The sequence below is a fragment of the Bombus vancouverensis genome, chromosome 4 (genome assembly GCF_051014615.1).
Source record: "Bombus vancouverensis nearcticus chromosome 4, iyBomVanc1_principal, whole genome shotgun sequence".
In the NCBI taxonomy this organism is placed as follows: domain Eukaryota; kingdom Metazoa; phylum Arthropoda; class Insecta; order Hymenoptera; family Apidae; genus Bombus; species Bombus vancouverensis.
In genome coordinates this window covers 17,457,341-17,476,913 of record NC_134914.1, presented here as the reverse complement: position 1 = coordinate 17,476,913, position 19,573 = coordinate 17,457,341, and the positions used below count along the sequence as shown (strand labels likewise).

At 37.3% G+C, this 19,573-nt stretch overlaps 1 protein-coding gene across 2 annotated transcripts in view; it reads right to left on the bottom strand.

Moving 5' to 3' along the window:
• LOC117166586 (uncharacterized) overlaps positions 1-19,573 on the bottom strand; it is a 540,713-nt gene that overhangs the window by 142,960 nt on the left and 378,180 nt on the right. The gene's annotated exons all lie outside the window — the stretch shown is intronic.

Here is a 19,573-nt window from a genome sequence, read left to right as displayed (position 1 = left end):
GAAGGTTGGTAATAAAACAAACGAAATCAAGTACCACACGTCACTAGATTAGCCTATTGCAAACGTAACGTTCTTAAATTATAAAACAAAAGTTTATAGCCTACAGTTTGTATCAGGTTGTCCGAAAAGCTTCTTTCGTTTTATGAGCAAATAACAGATGCACAATGTTTTTGTTTTATGTTATTTTGTCGAATTACGTACGATCCATTTTGTTCTGTTGAAATAAACACCGCGACATTTCACACACTTGCTTTCACGTTTGTACTAAGGTGCACTGTTGTAAAAAACACGTTTGCGAAGGAAAGACACTTTTCGAACAATCTAATACAACGACACTTGATTTGTTTCCTCGCGGAGGTCGAACGATAATTATGTCGCTAATTATCCGCTAACGAAATCGAGAAATTTACAAAACGCGGAATTCGTTCTGATCAGTTTGACTTTCGACGGATTCGTTTATCGTGCACCGTTGCTTTCCGATGAAATAGTATAATCGAATTTGCGATAATTTAACTCTTAATTTAAAGGAAAAGAAAGAATCTCTTATATCGTCGTATTAGATTTGTTGGATCATTTCTGTTTGATTTCAAATTAACGCTTATTAAATTAAGGGGTTCTTGCGCAAGAAACGCATTCGTGTCTCGCAACAGATCCGCGTAAATCGTCTTTCGCGATAAAGCAAACTTTCTTTTTTTCTCCCGCGAGAAAGAAAATGACAGCGTTACGTATATAGCCCTATCGAAGAAACTCGTCGTCTAACTAATATATTTCCCGCGAAACAAGGAAAATTTATAGAATTATCATCCGCTGAGCTCGGCCCACTTTGATTTATTCCCGCGAAATGGTCGTGTCTAGATAAGCTCGCGACAGATGGACTTTCTTGTTCGGAAGTTTTAGTGTCGTGATACGAGATCAGATAGAAGTATGTTTCACATGGCGGACGACAAAGCTGTACCGTACCGTCACTCGTGTTCCACGGGATCAGACTTAATATTTAAACTTCCATCTCGACGATATTACCGCACGAGAAATATTTACAGTATCATTTCACGGGTGTAAAATTTATGTGGAAAACGGCTGATATACCGCCGAGACGAACCGTTCGGGAACTGAAATTCGCGAAAGAAACGCGCGTATAAAAAATTCAAATATTCCTCGCTGTATCTCGTCACACCGGCCAGCCGAACTGCTTTTGTCTGATAAATTATTTCGACCTCGGCCGGAACTTACTTACGACGATAATCTCCCGGCGAATCGTTTTGCATCTTTAAACGTTTCATGAGCTCTACGTCTGTCGGTTTAGCTAGCTCGGATTGTTAGAGATTCGAAATGCCAAATTCTACGCGTCGAACGCCTTTATGAAATTGTCAGTTCGCAGAGCGCAACGAAACGAAATTGACGGTACAGTGAGAGGAACTCTGGACACTTTGAAATTACGAAAAGTTTCGCAAGTACGCCACTGTGCTGGTGGAGAGATGCCGCTGCTGGAAAATACAGTGGTCCGCTGGATGCGTCAAGTGTCAAACGTAAGGAAATATTTGTCTGTCTAGGAATGCGGCGAACAATTGGATTTTTAGTGCATACGGATGATCTTAGACGTATTTGTTTCCCACGAAAGTTAGAGGAACGTTAACTCCTTGTACTTTGAGAATTTCGTACGCGTTCGATCATCGAATAGAACGTACTCGAAGATGGTATCCCGCTGGGGTTAGCCATCCACATGTTATTTAGCAATTAAGTTAGAAAAATTGACCAAATGTCCAGTTGGATAAATTGTAAAGTACAAATTAAATAATAATAAAAAGAAAGTAGAACGCAGTTTTACTGTTTGATTGTTCTTTAAGATAACGAGGTAAATAGTTTACTTGATATTAATGTAGGAATGTTATATTACAAGTTTATAGAAAACAGTATGATAAATACAATATCGTTGCATTCACACGAAATCGAATATAATACCGCGTTTCGCGTATTCGTTTCTCACTAATTCTACGACACAACGACACAACGAACTTCACACGACAACGATAAATCTCAACTCTCGTTACAATCTTTTCCATGCTCACTTTTTTCCTAAACATACCTTGGTAACGCTCACAACACTCCTTGACAACATTAACGTATCTTGACAACGCTAATAAACAATTACCCCTCACGCCACGCCCTTCCCTGACGTCACACTATCCCACATTAATTAGGGTAGGCAATGGATAATAAATATTGGATCGTGAGATACGCTCGTTCCATTTTCTGCGTTCGTACGATACGAATTAGGTTGTGTTTTTCTTTCGCAAACGTGCTTTTTACAGCAATGCACCAAGTGTGTGAAATGTCGCGGCGTTTATCTCAACAGAATAAAATGGATCGTACGTAATTCGACGAAATAATATAAAACCTTGTGCGTCTATTATTTCCTCATAAAACGGAAGAAACTTTTCGGTCAATCTAATATAAAGACAGGACCAACTCAGGCAACAACTTACAAACAGCAACATTTGTACATTTTTTAATTATTTGTAGATTAACGTAGGCAATGAGATAAAGAAATTAAGAAAGAATTGAGTCGATGGGTTTCTCAGAAGCTTCGTTAATAAATACATCGCAAGAAACGACGAAGTATCGTACAAGGCATACAACGTTGCTTTCATGTCGCGTCAAATCGACGCAGGGAATGAAACGGCCTTGAGAAATGTTTTCCACGCGAGCTAGATATTTCTGGTCTTTTGTAGTACACATTGTGAAATCTGTTGCTGCCAATAGATGTAAGTGACTAAGGTATTCCGATAAAAGTTGCATCGAAACAGTGAAAAATATCGAGTGCCATAATTTTCGTCGTGCGATACAAACTATCCGATGTACGCGCGACAAAATCGACCCTAAATGTAAATTGTTCCGGTGGAAAGTTTCCCGTGATCGTAAATCGGCCGAAATTTCCACTCGGTTTCTTTGGTTTGGTGGCTGTGACACACGGAAAACAGTGGAACGGCGGTTTTGCCCGATGGTATTGCCCTCGTACGCTGTCAGACCGTCTTCCAGGCTGAAAGAACGCTTGTACGCAACGTCGACGCAGCCTTCCAATTTGCAGTAAATAAATTCGAATCCGCTTAAACGATACACCGGAATCGATATTATCGGCTAGCGAATAGTTGCGAAATTCTCTAGATTTTTTGCGAGATACTTGCGCGCTGTGCTCTTAACCGTTTAGGTAAAATTTCAGCCTATGTTTTGCGCTCATTCTGTTGCGCTTGTTCTGCTTACGGTCATAACAACTTGGTAATTACGAAGAAACGATAAACGAGTCCCAGAGTTGGATAGGTTACACCGTGTAGAGATACGTCACAGGCAGTCCGCTTGATATTTTGATCGACCCTGTTGTCGACTGTAGAGAACAACTTTTAACGCTGGAAATATCAAGGTACGCGATCAACGTGTGACAACAGTGAAAAATAATGGAATAAACGATATGGCTTCGAGACATGTTACACAGAATTGTTATATTCGTTTGTTTATTCAAATAAAAGTGGTAATATCCGGTGAAAAAAGGCAGAACTGATTTCGGTTGGTACTGTACGTAGGTCGTTGCTACATGGCTCTCTCCTGATATAATATTTCATGCTACGTGATTTAAACGGGAATGTTACACCATGAAAGTTTTAAAGATACCCCTTATTTATGAGATTTTCGACAAAACTATTTTACTCCATTTTGCTTCACGATATATGTAACGAGGAATATAGAGGAAGGGTTAATATTCATATAGTCGGTATACGGTTCTCAAATATCAAATATTAGTACCGGTAACTTGGATCTTATTCTCGTGATATTAATGTTGGTTTTTGTAAAAGTAATTACCTTAAAATAATCTTCAGATATTAATTACCCCTTGCCCCTCCCCAACGTCCCCCGCCACGGACGCGTTTCACGGATTTTCTTTCTCGTTTTCGCTTTGTACAATTTCACGAGGTTATAATTCCGCGTGGTATAGAGTCGTGGAATATTATTACATCTCATTAAAATTTAATTCCCGCATGCCAACCGCCAGATAAATTTCCTTCGTTTCATTAAAATCCCGTTATTCAGTGCAGTTTGATAAAGTACGTTTATACGGAGCAAAAAGAGACACACAATATGTCTTTGGTATTTTATTAAAACTGACCCATTCAACGCATTTTATGAAATGTAAAACGGCCATAAAAAGAAGCAACACGACCCGGTGACCCGTTAATGAGATAGGAATCATTAGCTGGTTAATAAGATTTCGTACGGTTTATTAATATTGCTTCGTCGGTGTTGCTCACTAAAAAAAAAAAAAAAAAAAAAAAAAAAAAAACTAGCGACACGAGACAGAAGAATACAGATTAACGAATACGTTAGATTTTAATTCGTTAAAAGCATTTCTTTCTATCAAAACTATATCAAAAAATGTCCAATTCTTCTACCGGATCTTCTCTGAAATAAGATTCATTACGAATGTTATATTAGTATCGTTGTTACATTCGATTTATTCTAAACTCTGTGGAAATATCAAAATTCCGATATACTGTAGCGAAAGTTAAAAGATATCGACTATTTGTAACCTTCCATCGATTTGTATCATATTCGTAATTAAGAAGATTTATAATTTCTTAAAATGTCAGATCAGGTCGTCCGGAAAGTGGCTTTCTTATACAGACACGTCTTTTACGACAACGCATCTTTATACAAACATGAAAACTAATCTGTCGAACGTTGTGACCTTTATCTCGATAAAACGAAATGGATTATACGTAATTCGATAAAATAATATAAAACGGAATTCAAATTCGTCTTTATTCGACGGTTGCACGTAGCGGCGACATTGTTTTGCCCGGACTTTATTTATTATTACATTACGTGTATCCTAACGATCTTGATTTCGTTATATTTCTATTATTATATTCGTGCATGATTCGATAAACTAATACGAAACAAAAAGCATTGTGCATCCATTATTTCCTTATAAAACGAAAGAAACTTCTCGGACGACCTAATACACCGTTATATTTTTCTTAATTTTATAAGATGTATCGCACGATAGGCAGCAACGTGATCGAAATAATTTTTATATTTTATACGTTACTCGAAAGAAAGAGAGAGAGAGAGAGAGAGAGAAAGAGAAAGAGACGGCGAAAAGACTTATTTCCTTCGTATGACTACGATCACCGATTTTTCGGGCGAGTCGAACGCGAAAAATCTGCTCGCAGTCGAACTTAGTTTGCGCTTCAATTTCCTTTACGCGATGCATTTGAACGTACCGGGGAGAAAAAAGGATTCAGTGAATTCGAATCGGTGAAATGTTTCCGATGCTTCGTTAACATCGGTGCAACTAACCCTGAGCTAACATGATTTCCCCTATTTATTTAGTTTCCTCGTTTTATTCCCACTCCCCCTCCTCCATCTCCTTCTCTCTTCTTCCTGCTCTAGTATCCTTCTCTTTTTTCCTTCGTTTTTTTCAATTGACATTCACTACAGCTATCGGGAAACTGGGATTTCAACGCGACAACAAGTGCTACGTCCACGAAAACTGACTATATATTTATGTGGATCGATCATTCAGCTCTTTTCGTAGATTCTCGCGTATTTTATCGGTGGTATTGTTCGATCGTAACGCGAAGAATCTTAAAGCGCTGTTGGACATTAAACGACTTGGTGTTTTTCTTTTCGCTCTCAAGCGAAACCAGAGAATTTCAAGGAGTTCGGATAAGATGATTTCAAACGTATATTCTTCACATATACTTTTCAAAATTGGAATCTCGAAACTATTGGAATGCAGGTACTTGTTGCAACATTCGGGAATTTCTTTAGCATCATCGTGTTCATGTTCGATAGTTTCGAGAGTGCAAAAATATTGACCGCGGAATTCTTAGAAAAGCGCTGAAGCTTTGAAACGATGAGGTAAATCAATTACTCGATCTACTTGCAAAATGCGATAGAACAATAATATACATGTAATGAAAATAACGATGTTGTTGATAGTCTTTCAAACAAATACGGATAAATTTGTTACACGATCCAATATTCAAGGAAAATCACTAAAGATCTACGAAAGAATTATTTGTATCATTTTTTCTTACCACTAATATTTCTTACCTAAACTAATATTAGGTTTCTTTCGTTTTTATAAGGAAACAATAGACGCACAGTGTTTCTTGTTTCGTTTATCGAATTACGCAGGACTGTAATAATAGAAATAAAATGAATTACGTATCATACGTAATTCAATAAAATAATATAAAAGAGAAACTGTTGTTCATCTATTATCATGTTATAAAACGACAGAAACTTTTCGGACAACCTAATAATTCTCGAAAGAAGATAGGCGAAAGTAGAATTGGAATCGCATCGAACAATAAGAAAGTAGATTTAAATCATTTAATAAATACGATAAGACTTCTGGTTCTTGTACGTGGCAGAGATCATAGCACGGAAAGGAAACGTTCTTATTCCCTATGCGGTTCTATCGACTTGGCGTTACGTTGATAAAGATATAATTTCCGCTCGTTGCGAGGAAGAGACGCGACAAAACGAAGTAGAAACCCCGAAGACGAAGCTTCTTTGAAGCGAGCTTTCGTGGCCCCAGGGGAACCGCGTTAAAAGCTGATGCTTCACTTTCGATCGAATAATCAGATTTGCGGTAGAAGAGAGAAAGAAGAAGAAGGGGACTGTCGCGCTCGAATGTTTGGCGCCGCATGCAAAGAGCAATACGCTTCAAGTCACTGGAATTCTATCGGACAATCGCTCGAACGGAAGTGTATTGTGAGCAACTGGTCGGACTCGAGACTGCCGGCGGAAACAAAATGGCCAACTTTATTCGATAAAAGGAAAGTCCTGCTTGAAAACGGGACAACGAGCGACTGTCTGTGGCGAAACTAAAGAAATTTGGACGAGGAAAGTCTTTCTGCGGGTAATTTTTTCTTGTTAATTTCGTAAATGTGAACGATAGTTGGCCAGGTTGAAACGTCTTTCGCGTGACTTCGTTGTTAAATTAGTAGACAGTTCGACCTGGAAATGTTAAAATAATAAATAAAATAAATGGCGAAACTCTTTATACGAATATAATTACGAAATTGTAAATGAGAAATTTATAATGGAAAATTCGTCGCTTATCAATTTAACGACATAAACGAACGTTATTTGTGGTATTTAATGTCATTGTTCGTTACGCTTGTTATTATAATAATTTTTATTACGAGAAGTATAGAATACAAAATAGTGTTAAAAAGCTAAAATTTCGCAACCTAATTGAAACTGTGTTAAATTCATATTTAACCTAATTTACGTAAAAATTGAGTATCGATATTACGTTTAATTGTCAGTAGTTTAGAAATATTGGTTTATCAGATGGTCTACGAGAGTATAATCGACCTAATTCGCAAAGCTTTGTTGAAAGCAATATGTCGTAGACATAGTATCGCAATTGCATGTTGTTTAACTGTTGAACACTGTTACCGAATTCTTGGGGAAACACCATAGGTGTTGTTCAAGCCACAACACGGTCCCTTATGATCGCAGGCTTGATCGTTGCTCTGAATATTGTACGACAGGGAGTTGTGTGGCGTTCGAGGGACCACTTAAGGAATCTTGGCAACCGAGATGGTAATCGACCCTTACAATGCATATTTCAACAGTGTAACTAAATGAAATGCGAAAGAATACATTTCGTTATAGTTGTGGCATGCGAGCTAAATTCAATTAATTAAAATACCATCGCATCTCTTAAATCTCGAGGAACATATATTTATTTACAAGAAGTAAGAGCGTAAAACACACACGATTAACGTACTTTATTCTTGTGGGAAATATATTATTATTATTATTATTATTATTATTATTATTATTATTAATATTATTATTATTATTATTATTATTATTATTATTATTATTACTTAGTCCGTGCCTTTCGGCTTTGGACGAGCTTTCGGTTTTACATCTCGTTTACCTATTAAGCTTTAAAATTTAAATTAAAAAAATTAAATTAATTAAATTAAAAAAAAGAAAAATTAAAAAAATAAAAAAAAATTTTTATTCTATATTTTCGATTTCTTTTTTCGCGTCACCCCCTTCGAATCACCCCCTTTCCGCTTGTACCACTAGTTACCAACCACCCTGTATATTCTGTCTCTAAAACTATGGCGACTTTTGAGCTTTTGCCTCCTTGCTACGCTTCCTTATTGTAGTTCCTCCCCGTCTTGTATTGCCTTTCTCTTCTCCATTGTTCCTTTTAAATCTATTAGTCCTTCTTCAGCCTCGTTTAGTATTTTTTCTGTGTCCTTTGGTCCTCCCGTTATTTCGCATTTTTCTATTACGTGTGTCAGGTCTTCTTCTTTCCTTTTACATCTTTTTTCTCCCTCTTCTTTCCAGTATTCCCTTGCTTTGGTCTCGTTTCCACATCTGAATCTTGCTAATATTTTTGTGGAAAATATATCTATAATCGTTTTAGCCATATTTCACCAGTTGCTAATGTCAGGAACGTGAGATTCGGCGAACTACAAACTCGTTAGAAATATTCGGTTGGCAACCAAGTGATTGCGGATTTTGATCGCTTTAAGATCGCCTTAAATCTTTTCTTTGTTTTATATGACGAATTGCGGATTTGAAATGTTACAATTAAGTGCCTCTTGCAATTACAGAATAGAATAGAAGAATAGAATAATCTTCTTTGAAAGGCTTGCAGTATTTTGCAAAATATTTTATACTAGCTGTCCGTCCGCCACTTCAGCTATACTGCATTTGTTTTTATAACAATTTATATTTACTAGCTACCCTTTGTTTGATACGCTCTTTAGAAGTCAAATTTCGGAGAATACTCAAACAAGTGTTTATCTATTGGGTTGGCAACTAAGTGATTGCCAAATTTTTTGGCATTGTTTGGATTTTGTTATTAGATGGTAATTGCAAGAGGCATTTCACGTCCAAACACACTCTTTGTCTTTACGAGTATAATATTAATATTGGAGAAGAAATTCGATCCTGTCGCTGTTGCTTTCCTGTCGATGCTTTGCTTTCCAAATCAGAAACTTATTTCCGAGTATCGACAGCCATTCGGCGAGTAATCGATTCCGGTTATTTAATTCCAGGGTTTCGATCTCATAAACTGACAACATAAATACCGATCGAGGTTCAAACTTGACGGAACTTGCGGCGCACTAAGAAGAAGCCCTTTGTCGGTGAATAAAAGTTTCGTGGAAACGGATGGGACGAGAGCGGAGGGCGAAACAATCCCCTTAATGTTCCGTTGCGCTTTCACACGATAACGAACAAGTTTTCACCGGTGGAATAGCAAGAGAGAAAGAACACGAAGTGCTGTTAAATAAAAATTACAGTCTCTAAGAGATTTTACACCGTCACGTCGTACTTTGGCGTTGTACTTCCTATTGTACTTTGTATTGTACTTGGTCATCGTTATTATTTCCGCACTCTTAAGGAAATCTCCTTGTATCTGGTAACATTGCGCCATGTTTTTACGCCTCAACTGAAAACTATCATTTTTTTCCCTTCTCTTCTCCCGTCTACTTTCTCCTGTACCGGTTTCTCGCCTCGCGGTTGTTGAATAATTGCCAGATAAAGCAGCTAGAAGTTGCGAAGTTGACAAGTGGATCGTTGCAAACATAGACCGGGCTTCGTAAATTCGGTGCCATTGTTTTAAGTTTTGTTTTATCGCGTACCCTATGGTATACGCGGCGAGATACGTTTAACGACACTGCTGTTTTCAAATGCTTTTTCGAAACAAGTTTCGCGAATCTTCCTGGACGATTATTCCACGGACGTTCATTTTTCCACGGACAATGGCGATAACGATCGATAAAAACGATAGAAAAAAAAAACAAATTTCGTGACAATTTGCCGTCACATTTAGATAGGTATCCTTGCCAATATGAGCAGGAAATTTGGCAACACGTTTTGCGTGTTATAATCTGTACATTGTCTTCTCGCGTCTAAATATCATTAGGTTGTCCGAAAAGTTTCTTTCGTTTCGCGAGGAAACAACAGACGCACAACATTTTTTCTTTTATATTTTTTTGATCCATTAATTTTTTTATCCTAGAATTTACAGTGTATGATCCATTTTGCATTACGTGCAGTATATTAATACGTGTAATAAAATATAATATAGAAATGTTTCGGATCTATCGTTTCCTTCTAAAACGACAGAAACTTTCCAGACAACCTAATACATGCAGACGTTCAAGGTTATTTCACTATCGATGAATGTTATTCTAGGCTGATAATTTAGACTGATTATTTTACAAATAGAAATTTATCGTCATATGTGTTTGTATAGTTCAGGTAGTATTGTACGTATGGAATTTAACTTTGAGCAACGAAATGAACGTGGAATGAAGTCTCTATCAATACACGGTATTATATTATCAATGCGGTATCATCAATACGATATTGAATACAATTGAAATAGTTATTATTTGAAAACAATTGAAACAGTTATTATTTGAATACAGTGAAACAACAATCATACAATTGCGTATTATCGACTCTTTGATTAACCAGAATTGTAGAGAAACGATCGTACAGGAACAAAAGGATCTTCAATTAATGAATAATGAATAACAAACGTTGTCAGTATAGATGAAAAATTATCCGCCGCCGAAATTTGCGTGTTAATTGACACGTTGTTGCTGAGGTTTTGTCCTTTACGTAATTATTTGTGAATTTTAAATTTCTAGATAAAGACACGAACAATTGATAATTTTATCTAACAGTCATATTTCGACACTGTTATTGAAATCAACGATACGATTTATCATTTTATGATATATCATTTGTTACGGAGCATCGAACTTTTAACAAATACCACTGATTCGATGTTAAGTAAATAATTACGTGATTATAGGGCAGCATTAATATTTTGTCGTTACATCATTGTATGTGCATTACGTTTTTTAATATTTGCGAATAAAATTAGAATTCGCGTGCTTTTTGCATCTAGACTACATGTTTCAGATTTTTATAGAAAAATTGAATTCGTAAAACTGAAAATGAGACTGTGGCTCATGAAAGGTACACGAAAGTAGGAGCATTTACCATAGAAAAATTGAATACGAAACATCAGTCCTATAAGCTAAACTCTCTTTTCGCTTTTAATACTTCCAACATAATTTAAATTGCAATCATTAGCCGCTATTAGCCTCAAACGCATCAAGTGATTGCCAACTGGCGATATTTCGAGGTCCCTCGCGGCTAAAAGAGCGTATTCAAAATCCGCCAAACCAACAATTTGCCTAGCTTTTTCGAACTCGCGTGCACCACTCAAACGTCACCGAACTCTGTCAAATCAACAGACCGTTTCATCGAGAAAAGGCCCGTCAAAATTGTCCATTTGGTCGCTAACCACCGACTAGTCGGACGCAATGCGTTCTCTCGTACAGGATTTTTGCGCTGGTCGCGTGTCCCCACGATCGTCGATGATTTGTCGATGATGCCATTTCCCGCGGACGCCGCACGGCGTCGGCCGTGCCACGCATGCCGTTAACCGACAGTTGTTGTGGTCTATAATGTGACTGATGAAGTAATACATCACATTTAACTAGAACCACGCCAGTATCGGGGCCCGAAATCAAATTTCCTGCCACTTAATAAGATGTGACAAGCGGTCACGTGACTTTAATGAGAGTGGCGCGCGCCTGTTACTATCGGGTCATTTGTAGGTGCACACCGAACAATAAGGTGGTGTTGCAAGGGTCTGACTTCGCATCGCGTGAATCGCGTCATTAAACCAGCTGCCGAGAACTGCCTTGCAAGTTGTGTACGCGGCGTAAGAGAGGGACCATTACCCGCCGGTACTTAGCTCCTTGTGTGTCTCGTAAAAAGTCGCCCCGAGTCGCATCGAATCATCCATCAGAATGCCTTATCGGTACCTAGCTACATGGTTGTTCGAGCGAGAAGGGAGAGAGAGGGAGAGAGGGAGAGGGAGAGAGAAAAGACAAAGGGGAGTCGGAGCGATGTTAACGATGATACCGTGCGCCCTTATCCGACTGTATCGGAGACGACCAGAGACGAGTAAATTAAATTGCGAGTTATTTTTGCACGTGAAAATATTTCGATCGTAGGAGTATCGTCATTATGAATATTCTACGGATGCGCTCGTTTAATTGTTACTTCCATATCAATTTGATAGTTTGGTTGAATATTAAACCATTTAGATAACGTTATGGCGTAGTGGTTTTACGATTCAATTGTTCCTTCGTATGGAAGATCGATAAGAAATGTTATCTTAAACGAAGCTAGTAATGAAAGCAAAGATATTATCTGTATGAATCGTGGAAAGGCTCGTTCACACACGGCCAATAGTTCGGCTATGTTCAGCTGGACAAATTGTGAAGTACAAATTAAATAAACAAAAGGAAGTAAAAAATAGTTTGATAAGGTAGCAAGTGAAACCGAGTTTACGCTGTTTCACTGTCAACGATCACTGCGGTTGATTCATCGGGAAAACCTCGTTTTCATCCTCGGTAATCCACCAGAGAGAACAGCGTATATTCGTCTTTGGTTCCTACTTGACTGAATTATGTGCATTGAGCCAGCCTTTAAGCGGAAAACGAATAGAATGGAACACAACGGAATAAAAATACGTGCAAATGTAAACGAGTAAATACGCGTGTTATTTATTCGTGCTTAGTTGCTACGATAGCATCGGAAAAATACCAACGTGCAAATATTTGGAATATTTTCCAAACAATAAACGATTCAAAAGTTGGAAGAATAATCGACTATCTCCGCGTATTTTCTGTTATTTTCTATTATTTTATTCTCTTTTATTTTATTTCATTTTACATGGAAAATTATCGTAATTACGGTCTTGTAATATTTCACGGTCAGTATAAATAACGTTTTACTTACGCTTCAGTCCATGCGTGTCATTTCTATCGGTGACGCGGCTTTAGATATGGTCCGTTGAAATATCCTCGTAAAATATGAGTAAAACCGGATGTAAAATTCGTGGAAACACAGGTCATAAGCCAGATATAACACAACTGGGTAATCAAGGATTGTCCTTCCTTTTATACTTCTATATTTACGACCACAACAGTAATCATTCGATGGATATTTGTAAAATTTCCAAATCTTCCTCAAAATGTATATATAATGGTGTTGTAATTTTTTACAATAAAATGTCCAAAAAATTGCTTTCCACGTCGATCATCCAATGGAGAATAATTCAGTGCATGTCAAAACGTAAATTTTCAAGCCATTTTACGGTCGTATGCTTTCGAACATTTACTTTTAACGGTAATGCGCTGTTGTATTTTCGATGAATATAAAATGTGGTCAAGACCTGTCTTCTTTTATGTACACAATTTTGTGACATTTTATGACAATATGGAAATGTTTATGGATATCAATAAATAAAGACTACGTTCATTCGTTCGTTTTATAATAACGTTAGGATATAAATTGCAATAATTTCAATATTGTACAATTTTTGTGATTTCCATATTGGCAATCTCTTACTCATAATTATTTTTATAAATTGATATCCACCAACGTAGCTGAGATTCATTCGAAACATCAAGTATAATTCTATTTAAATGGAAAATTCTTCGATTAATTAATTTTCCATAATTTCATTCCACTCGTTCATCTTCAGTTTCTCTCCAAAAATTCTTCAATCAGTTAATTGGTTCTTCGTTGACATTCACGTTCCATATTAAACGACCAAAATAGAACAAATAAACAATTACATTTTATTAATACTGACACGAGTCATTCAGAAGCCAATACCGATTAACCGTATATATTACAAATTAGAAAAACGTGACGGCATAAACAATACGACAAATTTATTTTGATCCTAATTCGTCCTGACCTTTCGTCGACTTACTTATGCCACCTATATTTGCGATAAAGAAAGCTGTGACAGAAAATTTCTCTCTCGACGACCCAAATATCGACGAAACCTTCAAATTGATCGAGAACGGAGTTGATTAATTTCGCTACTGATAGCCAAAGTCTCCGATACAAATGGAAACAGAAATTCGAGAAACTATCACTCTATACGTAATCTTCATCGCTAGTTTTCAAAGACTTTTGAACAACGCTGTAAATTTCGTTTAACTGGCAGAAAGAAGAGAAACCCTCGCAAGAAAACAACCCTTGCACAAGCTCGATATTATTGCCGGGCATATATCGTGGATTGATCGTGGCGGCATGAATTGGCAAAATTGCAGCTAATAGCCGGACTATCGCGCGTTCGATCGGAACGATTTTAACCTGGCGTTACGTGGCATTCCCAACAAAGTATTGGTGGAATTGCTGCAACGGTAATCCTCCTGGGTGTGTATGGCCGGGGCTGCAGAACTGGGATATAGCCAGAGGCTTACGGAACTTGGAGCGGCCTAAACTTTTCCAAGCTTATTTTTAATTCATCGAGACTTGTATCCTAGCTACGCGAGAAGATGCTGGAGGACGTCCTCGCGTGGTGATCGTGTCTATACATGCGCGTCTCGCTGCTTGCAAAGCTATTTACCCTACGTCATCGCTGACAGAAACAAGGTGATCGCAGTTGCTTTGACTTTACAATGGGAAATTTCCGAATAAATCGAACAGTCGCGCTATTTTCGTTCCTCAGAAGCTTTACGTTTTCACAGACGCTGGACGAAACATTTACATTTTGCACTTACCAGCTGGCACACTGGTTTCTCATTAGCTGCAAGTCTGCGTTTCTTCACCGGTTCCCTTCGTTTTGTAGATTATCCGTAAAGATATAGACATTATTGAGATATGTGTAGCTAAACACTGAAGATATTACTACTATTACTGAGACCCCAATATTTACATCTGCAGATGATACACATACAACTTATTGAACTTTTGAACTTATTGAAGCAGGTGCACCTCATAGCATCGTTGTGGGGCCAGTAATGTACACGCTATACACTGAAGATATTACTACTATTACTGAGGCCTCAATATTTACATCTGCAGATGATACACATACAACTTATTGAACTTTTGAACTTATTGAAGCAGGTGTACCTCATAGCATCGTTGTGGGGCCAGAAATATACACGCTATACACTGAAGATATTACTATTATTACTGAGGCCCCAATATTTACATCTGCAGATGATACACATACAACTTGTTGAACTTTTGAACTTATTGAAGCAGGTGCACCTCATAGCATCGTTGTGGGGCCAGTAATGTACACGCTATACACTGAAGATATTACTACTATTACTGAGGCCCCAATATTTACATCTGCAGATGATACACATACAACTTATTGAACTTTTGAACTCATTGAAGCAGGTGTACCTCATAGCATCGTTGTGGGGCCAATACTATACACGCTATACACTGAAGATATTACTACTATTACTGAGGCCCCAATATTTACATCTGCAGATGATACACATACAACTTATTGAACTTTTGAACTTATTGAAGCAGGTGTACCTCATAGCATCGTTGTGGGGCCAGAAATATACACGCTATACACTGAAGATATTACTACTATTACTGAGGCCCCAATATTTACATCTGCAGATGATACACATACAACTTATTGAACTTTTGAACTTATTGAAGCAGGTGTACCTCATAGCATCGTTGTGGGGCCAGAAATATACACGCTATACACTGAAGATATTACTACTATTACTGAGGCCCCAATATTTACATCTGCAGATGATACACATACAACTTATTGAGATATGTGTAATTTTGTATGTTACACTAGATTAGCCACGTAGTAGTGACATATATAAGTGTGTGGAAGTGTGTGCGTGCACAGCGTCTCGTAAAACAGATGAATGCAACTGTTCCGTTAGTAGTGTGGTATAGAAGATGGTGAGACAAAGAGAGTGCTGAGACGCGAGCAAATGTATATCCACGAAGATCATGTAAATCGCATATTAAATAAATCTGAAACTATCTCGATATCAATTCTAAGTGTTCCTATACATTTACATATTTTGGCGATTAAGATCCACAATTTTCAACAGATATCTATCGTACGTTCGCTTCGAGAGGAAAATGAAACATTAGATAAAAGCATCGTGGAAATTAGATTTTGCTTATAGAACGTTGCTCCTCGCAGAGAATTTTCGAAACTTATTTACCGCCACTGAAATTTCCATCTAAACTTTGACTACCACGTTGGTCATATATGACCCACCAGAATGTTTGAACTTCTTACAATTGTAAAAATTGAATGAAAATTAACAGTCAGGGCATTTTGAATATAACCGATAAATAGAAGATACTTTGAAACAAAAAGTGCCCCATTGAACGATTAAACATTTTTATTAGAACATCGATAAAAAAAAATGAGAACAAATCTCGCATCTAACGGTGCACTGTGTTTGCATCCATATCTTTGAGGGGTAGTCTACGAATATTATTATAAACACAGTTTAAAAAGTAATCGTAAATGCTGCTTTATAATCGTATAATTGAAGTTAGAAGTGTGAACGTACCTTACTATTATATATAGAACAAGAAAATACCGTTTACTAATATCTTCTACACGTTTCAACGATATATTCTGCACGTTTTGCTTACGACGAAACGACGAATGCGAATGGTTTGTTGAAATAAACGAAGCCTCGTTCTAATATGTCGCTATCGACTGTTAGCAAGGCGCCACGGTGGTCACCCGTGACCACCAATGAGATAAACGGTCCATTGGGGAAGAATATTGTCTTACATCGTCAATTTGTATTATTTTGTCATTATATGCTTTGAATAATAAAAATACTCCGTCCTCAGCGAAACATGTGATTTCAGCCTGGCAGTCAAAGTGTTAAAGCTGCAGCTTGAAGATATCGATAAATCGACACACGACAATTTTCTAGCTCGCAGACATCCGTTACGCAAGTTAGTTTTCGTTGTTAAATATTATCGAAATCGTTTCTTACGCCAAATCGAAAGAATGGTTTTCAAGAGAGAATTGGAGAAAATCTAGAAATCAAATTGTACGATAGTATTCTCGTCGTGACGCGCCTAGAAAAACGACGACGCGACGTGATGGTGAAGGGGTGGAACCGAGGGATGTCAGCTCGACGCTCTTTTCGCTTCACGAAATGCCAGTAGGGGAAAAACGAAAGGTACGCAAAATGACCGTCAACCCAGAGGGGTGGACTGATTTTATCGAAAGGTCGCCAGCGGCGTGAGTATTACGAGCTTGTTCGCCGCCTCGGTTCTTTTTTACGGTTGCCTATGCGGCGAGTATATTGTCACTATTCCATAGATAAGTCCAGGATTCGTTGAGTGGCCGGCAAACAGGCGAGTGCCGTATAAAGATTTCATATAAAATGGCTTGTATCAGCCATAGAAACGTCCTGGGTCAAGTTATGGTCCTTCTGAGCTCAAAAAATACCAAGAATAAAATTTACCAACTTAGGAATTTCATTCTCTTCTACAGTCGCTTTCTCGAAAATTCTACACGTTGTAGCTAGGAGAATGAAGCAGCGTAAATTGGTATAAAGCCATGAAATCAACTCGAATTAACTCAAACGCAAATCTCTCGAGTAAAGTTGCATTGTTGTATATTATAGTTTCGTTATTTATCGTCGAATTAATTCCGTGATCACGGACAGCATTTTTATCAGATTCTACGTCTTATTCTCATAACAGTCGATTTCTGCAGTCATATGAAGATACTAAATGAAAATACCAAACGATACAAAATTTTCCATCGAGACAACGATCTACAGTGAGATCCGTTATAACGAGATGCGATAAAGTGCACGCGTACCGAGCGAAAATTCAAAGTCGATTTTCTCAAAAACAAAGCCTCGAACGAAAAATTTGTATTCTATATTTTCGACTTCTTTTTTCGCCTAGAATCACCCCCTTTCCGCTTATACCGCCAATTACCAACCACCCCGTATTTCGATGTACTGAATGCTACAATGAACACAGTATGTCATTGTAATCGTTCTATGTATCATTTAATATTTCCTCTGTCTCTTATTTTGTTATTACATGTATTATCTAATGTTATTATATCACTACTATAGCCTTTTTTCTTATTTTATTAAGCCATTTTATGAATCTTGCCACGGTCTTCGAAATTTTACGTTCCAATGTTTCTTTCGTACCAATAAAGTTTCAAAACAACGTGGAATGCGTTAAGGAAAGCTTTTAGCGGAAAATTGAAACTAGAAATCATGCACTGCAGAAGTTTGACATGGGAATGTTTAATACAGAAAATGTGATAAAAAAAACGCAATCGGAAGAAAAATGATTCATGAGACGCAATAGCGTTAAGTTTATATAGTTTGCTCTTCCTATTACAATTCTAAACGACGAATAAAAAGTACTTTACGAGCTCATCAGAACGAGCTGCATTTGGCTTTACGAACGTCGAGACGAGTCGACCAGAGAGAGAGAAAGAGAGAGAGAGAGAGAGATTTTTGCAGGATGCTTTGAACTACGCCAGCCCTTCGTTAAGAATCTTTTGAATGTACAACGTTATACGAATCATGATACTGGCAGTTTAAGGAAACTCCTTGTAAAAGTTATGGGACACGTTGACGCTGTAAAGAAACAGGGGGAAACGGGAGGGACTGACTGCAGATAAATTGATAATGATATGAAATGCTTAAGGGAATAGTGGTACGAAGGACGGGATTAATGGTGTCGTATATCGCGTTGACGAGGTTGCGTATGTGGTTGTACGTTGGTGATTGAGTAGCTCTTTCAAAGGGGATGTTACGTGGCAAGATAGTTGGTTTTTTAGATAGTCATGTTGAATATCGCAGTTCTTTTCGTGTCTCTTATGGCAATTGCGGAATTATACGCGAGCGTTACACGTAGAAATCTTGAGCGAATAATCCAAGTAAAGTAGAGAATTCGTGGTTTTAATATAAATGTTATTTTAATAGCTTATTAAGACTTTGAAACTCTTATTAATTTCAAATCTGAACGTTTAATAGAATATTATCGGACAGTTGATAGAAATCTTGAGCGAATAATTTAAGAAGATTAGAATTCGTAGTTTTAATATTAAAGAACTCTCTGAAAGATTTCTTTCGTCGAAAATTTAAAAATAATCTAATAATCTAAGAAGATGAATCTATCGTAAGAAGATAGAAGATAGTTTTCGTATCGAAGACTTTCTTTCTATGACAAATTTTTACGAACGCGAACAGTGTGAAGGCGTTTTAGCGCTTGTTAAAATTCTTTCTTGCGGAAAAGCGAGATGAAAAAGTATCGTGCGTTCCACGTGGTAAACAGTTTCCAATGAATATTTCACTTCTACTCGAATCTTCTATAATACGGTATATCGTTCCGGAGAATAAATTTCCTTCATTGAACCACCTTATCGTCTAGCACTCTAAGTAAAATAGACAGCGCATGGTCGTCGAAGATGAGATAGAATATGATTTTATTGTAAGAAAAGATAGAAGAAAGTAAACAGTGAAAAGCGCGATATAATTTTTCCTATCTGTATTAGACTCTGGGCACACAAGGGCATTTGAAAAGACGTTGCAACTTGCGTGAAAATCGACTTTCAAAATCAATTCTCGACTAATGTAAAGAATCAATGCCAGGAATCTTTGAATGTCATCTGTTAAATATCGTACTTTTA